Genomic DNA, 9,537 nt, shown 5'->3' on the forward strand with positions numbered 1-9,537 from the left:
AGTAGTAAAATATCTTTCCAGGAACACATCCTCCCTAGAGAGATCCAAAACAGATTAGGCTCTAGCCAAGGGCCAAGGCAAACTTGCTACAGACACAAGGGCTTGCTATATAAACACAAGGGCATTTATACAGGTGTGCTGACTCACACTTAAGCAGCTGCAGGTGTGAGGCAAGCACACCTACATTAACCCTTTATTGCCCTTTGTCTCTGCATGCATAAACTCACATATAATAATAATAATAATAATAATAATTTATTGTTTATACCCCGCCCATCTGGCTGAGCTTCCCCAGCCACTCTGGGCGGCTCCCAATCGAGTGTTAAAAACAATACAGTATTAAATATTAAAAACTTCCCTAAACAGGGCTGCCTTCAGATGTCTTTTAAAGATAGGATAGCTGCTTATTTCCTTCACATCTGAAGGGAGGGTGTTCCACAGGGTGGGCGCCACTACTGAGAAGGCCCTCTGTCTGGTTCCCTGTAACCTCACTTCTTGCAGTGAGGGAACCGCCAGAAGGCCCTCGGAGCTGGACCTCAGTGTCCAGGCTGAACGATGGGGGTGGAGACGCTCCTTCAGGTCTACTGGACCGAGGCCATTTAGGGCTTTAAAGGTCAGCACCAACACTTTGAATTGTGCTCGGAAACGTACTGGGAGCCAGTATAGGTCTTTCAAGACCGGTGTTATGTGGTCTTTGCGTCTGCTCCCAGTCACCAGTCTAGCTGCCGCATTCTGGATTAATTGCAGTTCCCGGGTCACCTTCAAAGGTAGCCCCATGTAGCCCCACATACACTATCATTAAGCAAAGAGAGGCAATCACCTCAGGCAGCACGTTCTGGGTCTGGGTGTCCCACAGGTAAAGGAAGTAGCAACCTACACCCCAACTATTCCTTCTGAGTCCTCCAGCCCATCTCCTCTGTTGCCACAGGACCTGTCCTGGTCCCCCTAATCCAGCCTACTGCCTGTGATGTGGTGCAGGATTCTATCCTTGGGGAAGGACCATCACTCAGTGGTAGAGCATCTGCCCTGCATTCAGAAGGTCACAGGTTCAATCTCCAGGTAGGACTGGGGGTCTGGTAGAGAGTCCTCTACCTAAAAGCCCCTGGAAAGATGCTGCCAGACACTGTGGACCACTAGTCCAAAAGGCAACTTGCAATTAGGTTAGCATGCAATCAGGGCAGGGGAGTGAGGGGGAAGGAATAAATCCCCTATAAACATAGCAACAGGAATTACAGCAGCCTCACTGACCAGTGTAGAATCATAGAATTGTAAAGCTGGAAAGGATCCCATCTAGTAAGGTAAAGGTAAAGGACCCCTGGACAGTTAAGTCCAGTGAATGATGACTATGGGGTTGCAGTGCTCATCTTGGTTTCAGGCCGAGGGAGCCGGCGTTCGTCCACAGACAGCTTTCTGGGTCATGTGGCCAGCAGAACTAAACCACTTCTGGCACAATGGGACACCGTGACGGAAGCCAGAGCACAGGGAAACGCCATTTACCTTCCTGCTGCAGTGGTATCTATTTATCTACTTGCACTGGTGTGCTTTCGAACTGCTATGTTGGCAGGAGCTGGGACAGAGCAACGAGAGCTCACCCTCTCATGGGGATTCGAACTGCTGACCTTCCAATCAGCAAGCCCAAGAGGCTCAGTGGTTTAGACCACAGCACCACCCATCTAGTCCAACCCCCTGCAATGCAGGAATCAAGGTAGTGCATGCCAGTGTCAAACAGGTCTTACAGTCAGAGAGTTCTTCAAAATGTTCTTCATGGGGTGTTTTTGCCAGGCTGGAATGTGCCCTTCAACTCTATCTACCAGTTTGGATGATGGATAGAAAAGGCAGTTGCACAAAGATTAAAACCTGCATATAATGCCCCTCCTGCTTTTGTTTGTGGCTTCACCCACTGCTGGCATATGGGCCCCAGAAGGGTCCCCAGGTGGAAGTGTGGTCTTGGGTCGGGGGGGGGGGATGGTTTCCTACCACTGCTATGGTACTAAAAGGCACATGAATACACCCAACTGTTATTGCAACTGTTATTACAGTGGATATTAGAATAGCTGTGGGCATCAATTGAAGTGGGAAGAGAGGTGGTAAAAATAGACCTCAAGTTATTTTCTGCTTGATATTACAAGACCTCCTGGAAGCGCAAAAGGAAAGGTCAGCTTGCATCTTCCCATCTTACTCACCCCCCAACCTTTGGTTTGCTAGAAAGGAAAACAGAGTTCGGCCAGGAGGGAAGGTGCATTGGGAAAAGCATTGTGCAGGCAAAGATGAAAGAATAGATAGAAAAGGAGTAAGGGGGATGAGAGACAGATGGTTGAAAACAGCACTGAAGAAATGAGGGGTGGTGGTGGCAAGAGACGATGATCTAAATGGGTCAAAATAGCACCTGCAGAGAGATCTTTGGAGAGCGGGGTGGAGATCAATGGCAAGCCATCCCGCAAAGCAGAAGGAACCCAATTTTGAGATTACTGGGCAGCCCAAAGGAGTCTCTCCTTTTTTTGGCATGGCGGTCAGGAAAGAGGGGAAGAGTATGGAGGTTGCCAGACAGCAGGTCGATAAGGAGGGTAATAAAAGCTTTGCCTCCCAACAAGACCCCTGTGGGTGGTGTTATGCACTGAGTTGAATAGGATCCAAAATGCAGCAGTCTGATTGGTCCTAGAACAATAGGATTCAGAATGCAGCAGGAGCCACCCAATCCAGCTCCAGGTGGAAGTGAATCCACCACCTGATTGGCCTACAGGAGAATCCCAGAATTAGCCAATCATGTGGGGCCCATTGTGTAAATAATGTATATAAAGCAGACATTCTGGGGGAACTTCCATTCCTCCTCACCACTATGAGCTGTATAAAGAGCATGAAATCCACTCTCAACTCCGAGTATATTTCAGATGACAAGGTGGCAAGTCATTGCTGTCTGAGCTGCTGATTCAAACCCATAAACCTGGAGTAGTGAACCTGTGTCCCTCTAGATATGGTTTGACTCCAGCCTCTACAAGCTCCAGCCAATTCATGTCTCCTGACAAAATGCAGGGCAGGGCAGCCTTCCGCTAGGCTGCGTCGGGGGCCCTCAATATGGGGCACGGCCTGGACCCCCTTCAAACAAATATTGAGGGGGCGTAAGACACCTCTGCCCCCTAGAGTTGGCAAGCTTGCACCAGGGCCAATATAGGTGTGCAAGATCCGACATTGCTTTCTTTCATCCAATTGTATCCGTGAGGCTGCTATGTGCATGATTTTAGAGTTCCTGAACTATATCCCATTGCTATTTGAAAACGAAAGTTTGGCTCACGCATGCAAGTCTGTCACTTGATGACCCACGGCACTGTGTAGCACAGTGCCTTGGCCTCCTAATGCAGGAAAGCGACTCTGCAAATCGACAAACACAAACACACAACAGTTATTCCTGTTATTTGTTTTTCAACCGGCACCAGGAAGGGTAGTTTTCAATTCAAAAAGATTTTGGATGTTGCTTTCTGCACCTTCTCCCACTCTACGCTACCCTTCTTGAGACGAGATGGCCAAAAAATCTACACAGTGTGCTCACATACAATTGCAGAAAAAGGCATTGCGATAGTGCCGGTTTTGTTTTTCAGTCTCGTACCTGGTAATCGCTAGCATGGAATATGCCTTTCAGCCAAGACCACAAAGCTTGGAGGGGGCAGGAGGAATAAATCTTTGGCATGGCAAAACTTACCCTTAACAATGTTGTGGGCAGCGGGTGGCAGTCCCAGAGAATGTGCGTAATGTATGCAAAATGGTGTTTATTTTAAAGCGCAAGGAACCCAACCATTTCAAGTCAGAATAAGTGCTTCACCATGGGAAATTAAGTTCAGCCTGTTCCCTTTCTTTTCTTTCTTTTTAATGCAAGAACATTCAGGAACGTGATCTGATCTCTCGTGTCCTATTGATCGAGAGTGGGCAGAACGGTATGTTACAAAGAGCACAACAAATGGCAGCCCTGTGTGAAACTCTGTCACGCCACCCTCTCACACATTAAGTTCCACCCATGCCTGTACCCAGGGCACCATTGGCATGTGCATTTCTCCCCTTTCCTCTACGTAATTGGCTGTTGTTCACAGGGAGTGAGAAATAAGCTTTGTAAGGACACAGAGAAGAACTCCCCCAAGATTGTACCCTCTGCAACTCCCATCATTGGCCAAAATGGTCCCTGTAAAGGAAAAAAGGAAAAAAGGTAAAGGACCCCTGGACGGATAGGTCCAGTCAAAAGTGACTATGGAGTTGTGGCGCTCATCTCGCTTTCAGGCCGAGGGAGCCGGCGTTTGTCCACAGACCGCTTTCCGAGTCATGTGGCCAGCATGACTAAACCACTTCTGGTGCAACAGAACACCATGACGGAAATCAGAGCGCATGGATATGCCGTTTACCTTCCCGCCACAGTGGTACCTATTTATCTACTTGCACTGGTGTGCTTTTGAACTGCTAGGTTGGCAGGAGCTGGGACAGAGCAATGGGAGCTCACTCCATTGCAGGGATTCGAACCGCTGACCTTCCAATCGGCAAGCCCAAGAGGCTCAGTGGTTTGGACTGCAGCCCTGGTCCTTATAGTACAACACATCTGGATGAGGAATAAGCGGTAATGCAGTACTCCTCTGGTGGGAGACATGTCGTGGTCCTTCTGGGGTTGTTTGCCCACCGTTGGTCCCCACCCTGCACTCAGCTCTCACCTGGGGCTCCTAGAAGCTGTCAGCATGAAGCAGCAGCCGCAGCCCAACAAATGGCTTTGACTGGCCGGCCAAACCAGGTGAGGGTAGCCAATGGGTCTTAAACCCTGGTGGAGTTAGGAACTTCCCCTGCATGCAAAGACAGGCTGCAGCAGATTGAGGGGACGAGACCAAGAGTGGGTCCAGCAGTCAAGGTGGTGGTTTCTGCAGGTGCTGTAGAGGAATTTGAGGGCCTGATGGGGCTTGTCGAGCCCATCTAGGAGAAGGAAATCTCTGATCCTAAACCTCAGCAGCCTTGTGGGACATCTTAGGGCAAGAGTCAGCAGACTTTTTCAGCAGGGGGCCGGTCCACTGTCCCTCAGGCCTTGTGGGGGGCCAGACTATATTCTAAAAAATATATATATAAATGAACGAATTCCTATGCCCCACAACTAACCCAGAGATGCATTTTAAATAAAAGCACACATTCTACTCATGTAAAAACACCAGGCAGGCCCCACAAATAATCCAGAGATGCATTGTAAATAAAAGGACACATTCTACTCATGTAAAAACATGCTGATTCCCGGACCATCCATGGGCCAGAATGAAAAGGCTATTGGGCCGGATCCAACCCACAGGCCTTAGTTTGCCTACCTATGGTGTAAACCCTACACAAATCCAGAGTGGATTCCCAAGGACAGTTAGATAGCACCTTGTATGCCTCCTTCTGGCAACTTCTGCAACCAAGATGGTGCCAAATGTCTTGCTCTGCTTTCCTTTGGGCCACATCAGAGAGGCACATCTTGCACCCTGGGGAGGTCACTTGGGTGCTGCTAACCCAAGATGGTTCACCCCCCCCCCCAGAGGTGCACTCCAACCAGCAACCTTTTCCACAAACTAAAATCCAAATTTCACAGCGCTTTAAAAAAAAAAAATGCAGGCAGATTGTCATTAATTGAGCATATTTCCACTAATTCACATAATTCACAGAGGTTGCCAGATTTTACTCCCTCCCCCCTCCCCCCCCCTTCTGGCTTCACAGAGTTTTAGCTTTTTCATTTTGCAAGAGTTTGGCCATAGCAACAGCCACTGGCCCCAAAATTGTGACTCATTTGTTATCCAGGCATGGATTTTTGGAGGCGGGAAAGGTATCCAGTCCCACAATCTGGTAAAGTTAACAGCAGTTGGGAGAACAAGGTCTGGCCATTAATTTGTTGAAGCTGCAAACTAGCTGGCTCTGCCACTGTCACAGTTCAAGTTACCTTAATTATGCTTTTCCAAGGAAGTGAATCCAGTAATTATATCGCCTCACCCAATGGGGCTGCTGCAATTGCCTTCTCTGTAATGCGAAAGGAGAAAGAAAGAAAGAAAGAAAGAAAGAAAGAAAGAAAGAAAGAAAGAAAGAAAGAAAGAAAGAAAGAAAGAAAGAAAGATTTACAGCACAACTCATGTTTACCTGGGGTGATATTCAACTAAGTTTTCCTCAGAGTAGATGCATTGAAAGGAATGAAACAAATGTGGACTACCATCTTAAACATACTTACCTGGGAGTGAGCCCCACGGAACATGGTGACTCTTACTTCTGGGTAAAAAATGCATAGGATTGCACAGCAAGTCATGTTCATTCATTTCAGTGGAACTACTCTGAGTAAAATTTAGTTGAATGCCACCCTCAGAAGTAAGTTCCTCACAGTATTCAGTGGGTCTTACTCTGTAATAAGTTTAGTGAAATATACTCTGAGTCGAGAGTGGATTTCATGCTCTTTATTCAGCTCATAGTGGTGAGGAGGAATGAATGTCCCCTCAAAGTATCTGCTTTATATACATTATTTACACAATGGGCTGCACGTGATTGGCTAATTCTGGAATTCTCCTGTAGGACCAATCAGACTGCTGCATTTTGGATCCTATTGTTCTAGGACCAATCAGACTGCTGCATTTTGGATCCTATTCAACTCAGTACATAACATTTAGGATCACAGCCTACTTCTCTTGTTACTTTATTTCCAAACTTTCAAGAAAGGATGTATTCAGAGAGAGAGAGAGAGAGAGAGAGAGAGAGAGAGAGAGAGAGAGAGAATATATACATTGTTTTTAAAAACACAATTTGCCTTTTCTTGGTGACTTGGGGAACATTACAGTATTTTGAAATGCAAAAATAAAATAAAATCTAAAATTACAGAGGAATCCTTATCACTTGGCACTTAAGATACGTGAGGCACAGCACAGACTCGCAAATCATTTGCAAATGCTAATTTATATTGTTAGAGGTTCTGAGTTCCAGAGTTTGCTGTTACACGTCACCCAACCCATAACTATTGGAATTAGTAAAAGTTTGAATTAATCAAGGTTTGACTAAACTGTGCCAAAACAGGAGTCAGTATATGCTAAAGAGCCAAGTCAGCGGGCAGAACTCGCTGGATGAGGGGGGGCACTGGAAGAACAGAGGCTGATGACGGCTGAGCCATTAACCCATTAAGAAGGCCATTAACAGAGACTCTCTGGGCCAGGAGGAAAATGGGGAAAGCCCCTCCTTCAGGAAAAAGACTCCAGAATTGCAGTGGGCGATGAGGTAAGCGAACAGGAAAAAGGTGTCCTTTTTGCACGGCGGAGGCTGGGGGGTGAGGGGTGGGACAGAGCAAGAGGTGGACCCCAGAGAGGACCAGACATGCAGGCTTGATTTCTCTTGGAATTGGAGGCCGCAGCAATGGCAGAAACAGGACCCTCTTGGGACGTGAATGCTATGAACTCTCTCTACACTACCTGCGGCAGACGATCACAACCGCGAAAATGATAAACCCATCAAAGGCCAAGTTAAGAGTGCTTGTTGAACAGTTTGAAATAACATGTTTACTGCGTCGGGAATTGGAGCTGGGAGTGGTAAGGGGAATTAATACATTTGAAATATATAGGGCTGGAGTAGGAGAAACTACCAGGCCCCATGGAAAAGACCAAGGACAAGAAAGTCAGACATTTCCCAAAGTGGACAAAAAGGTACAAAGGTGTAATCACCCCCCCTCCATCTACTATTGAACGGTAAGAACCAAAAGCTTCAACAAAGGCCAGCCCTATTATTAGGCAAAGTGAGATGGCTGCCTCGGGTGTCAGGTTGCTGAAAGCAAATTGTCAAGTTATTGACCACTGCTGGCACTGGTATCTTTCGTAGGTATGTAGGATGCTGCCTTACAGTGGCATAGCATGGGGGGTGCAGGGGGGGGCCGGCCGCACCGGGCACAACATCTGGGGGTTAGGGTTAGGGGGCGCAAATCCACGGGTTAGGGGGCGCAAATCCATGGGTTAGGGGCCGCAAATTACTTGCCTTGCCCCGGGTGCTGACAACCCACGCTACGCCACTCCTGCCTTATACCAAGTCAGACCATTGGGGCCATTGATGTACAGTCCTTCCCCCTGTGTGGGAATGCCATGGGCCACTGTCTCTTTCTGGAACATTTCAGGGTGGTAGCTAGTGTAGAAGCAGCAGGGCAAGCCCAAGTCCTCCTGCTGCCAGAGGCAAAGAGCAAGATGGCCCCCGGCCCCCATTCAATGCATAGAAGCTGACTCACCTGGCAGCCGAATCTTATTTCAATACTGGTGATGGGACAGCTTTGTGGGTTCAGGGCAGGTTATGTTATAGTTACCAGACGTCTCCGTTTCCCGGGGACAGTCCCCAGATTTACAAATCTGTCCCCGGACAAAATCCATCCCCGGATTTCATTTAATGTCCCCAAGAGAGCAGGCTGAGGCCCAGAGAAAGGCCATGCAACAGAGGAGACCACAGAAGAGAAGATATTACTTCTTCTTTTTTTAAAAAAAAATAACAACTTTTTAAAAAAATAACTTTTTTTCTCTTTTCAAAAAAGAAAAAAAAAAGTGTCCCCAGATCCTTAGAAAAAAATCTGGTAACCTTATGTGACACATATAAATCTCTGTCCTCTGGCACCTCAGTGTGGTTTCCTACTTCCCAGCATCTGCTGGCTGGGCTGCTGGTTCACTCTGTCCGGTGGTAGGGCCGGCCCTTTTGGGGAGTCCAAAGTGCGTATCATCATGCAGGAAGATTTGAGGTGCACATTAAGGCTCACATACATAGCTCTGTTATGCAGACCTACAGAAGTGACCAGAGGAGGAATGACCACTGGGAGGAGCGCAGAGTGACTAAACGCCATGCTGCATCTGCTGCAGCAACACAACCGGACACCTTCTCCTCCATGAATTTGTCAAATCCACGTTACTCTGCTCACAGGAGAGTAGCTTACTCAGGTAAGTTCCAAAGGGGCCAAAAGCAATGGATGAGGCATTTGTGTCCTCCCCAAACAAATGAGGCTCCACTGTTGATACATCTTCCTTAGATAACTGTCCGCAGAGCAGTCTTTCATGCACAAGATGATTGGGAGAGGAGTGGCAAACAACCCTGAATTTCTTTAAAAGGGAGAGTGACAGCAAGGATCCTGGCTTGGCAGCTGGATTGCCAAGTGTAATCCCCTTGTTAATTAAAATGCCCAGACTCAAAAGACCTTTTGCAAAAGGAAAAGGGAAGAACGAACGAAGTGGGGGCTTGCAATTGGAATGCCAAGAAAACAGACCCTCCATCGCAAGAGAGACTGTGGGCATCTCCAGAGCATAAGGGCAAAATGGCAAAGCCTATTGGCAGCAGCCCCGTGCAAGCAATTGAAATATTTGCCCGGTGCCATCTCTCCTTGTTAATTGCTGTGTGGCAAGCGCTCCCCTTACAAGCTCTTTATCTTTCTGCTTCAGGAGCCTTGCCTGTCTCCAGGATCGCTCACGAGGCTCAGTTAAGTGGGCTGCCAAAATCCAAATGACAAGGCCTCCGAGAAGGAAATGGGTGGTTTTCTTCGACCGCTTTTCTTCTATTCAT

This window comes from Podarcis erhardii, assembly GCF_964252035.2.
Source record: "Podarcis erhardii genome assembly, chromosome: 10".
NCBI classification, from domain to species: Eukaryota; Metazoa; Chordata; class Lepidosauria; order Squamata; family Lacertidae; genus Podarcis; species Podarcis erhardii.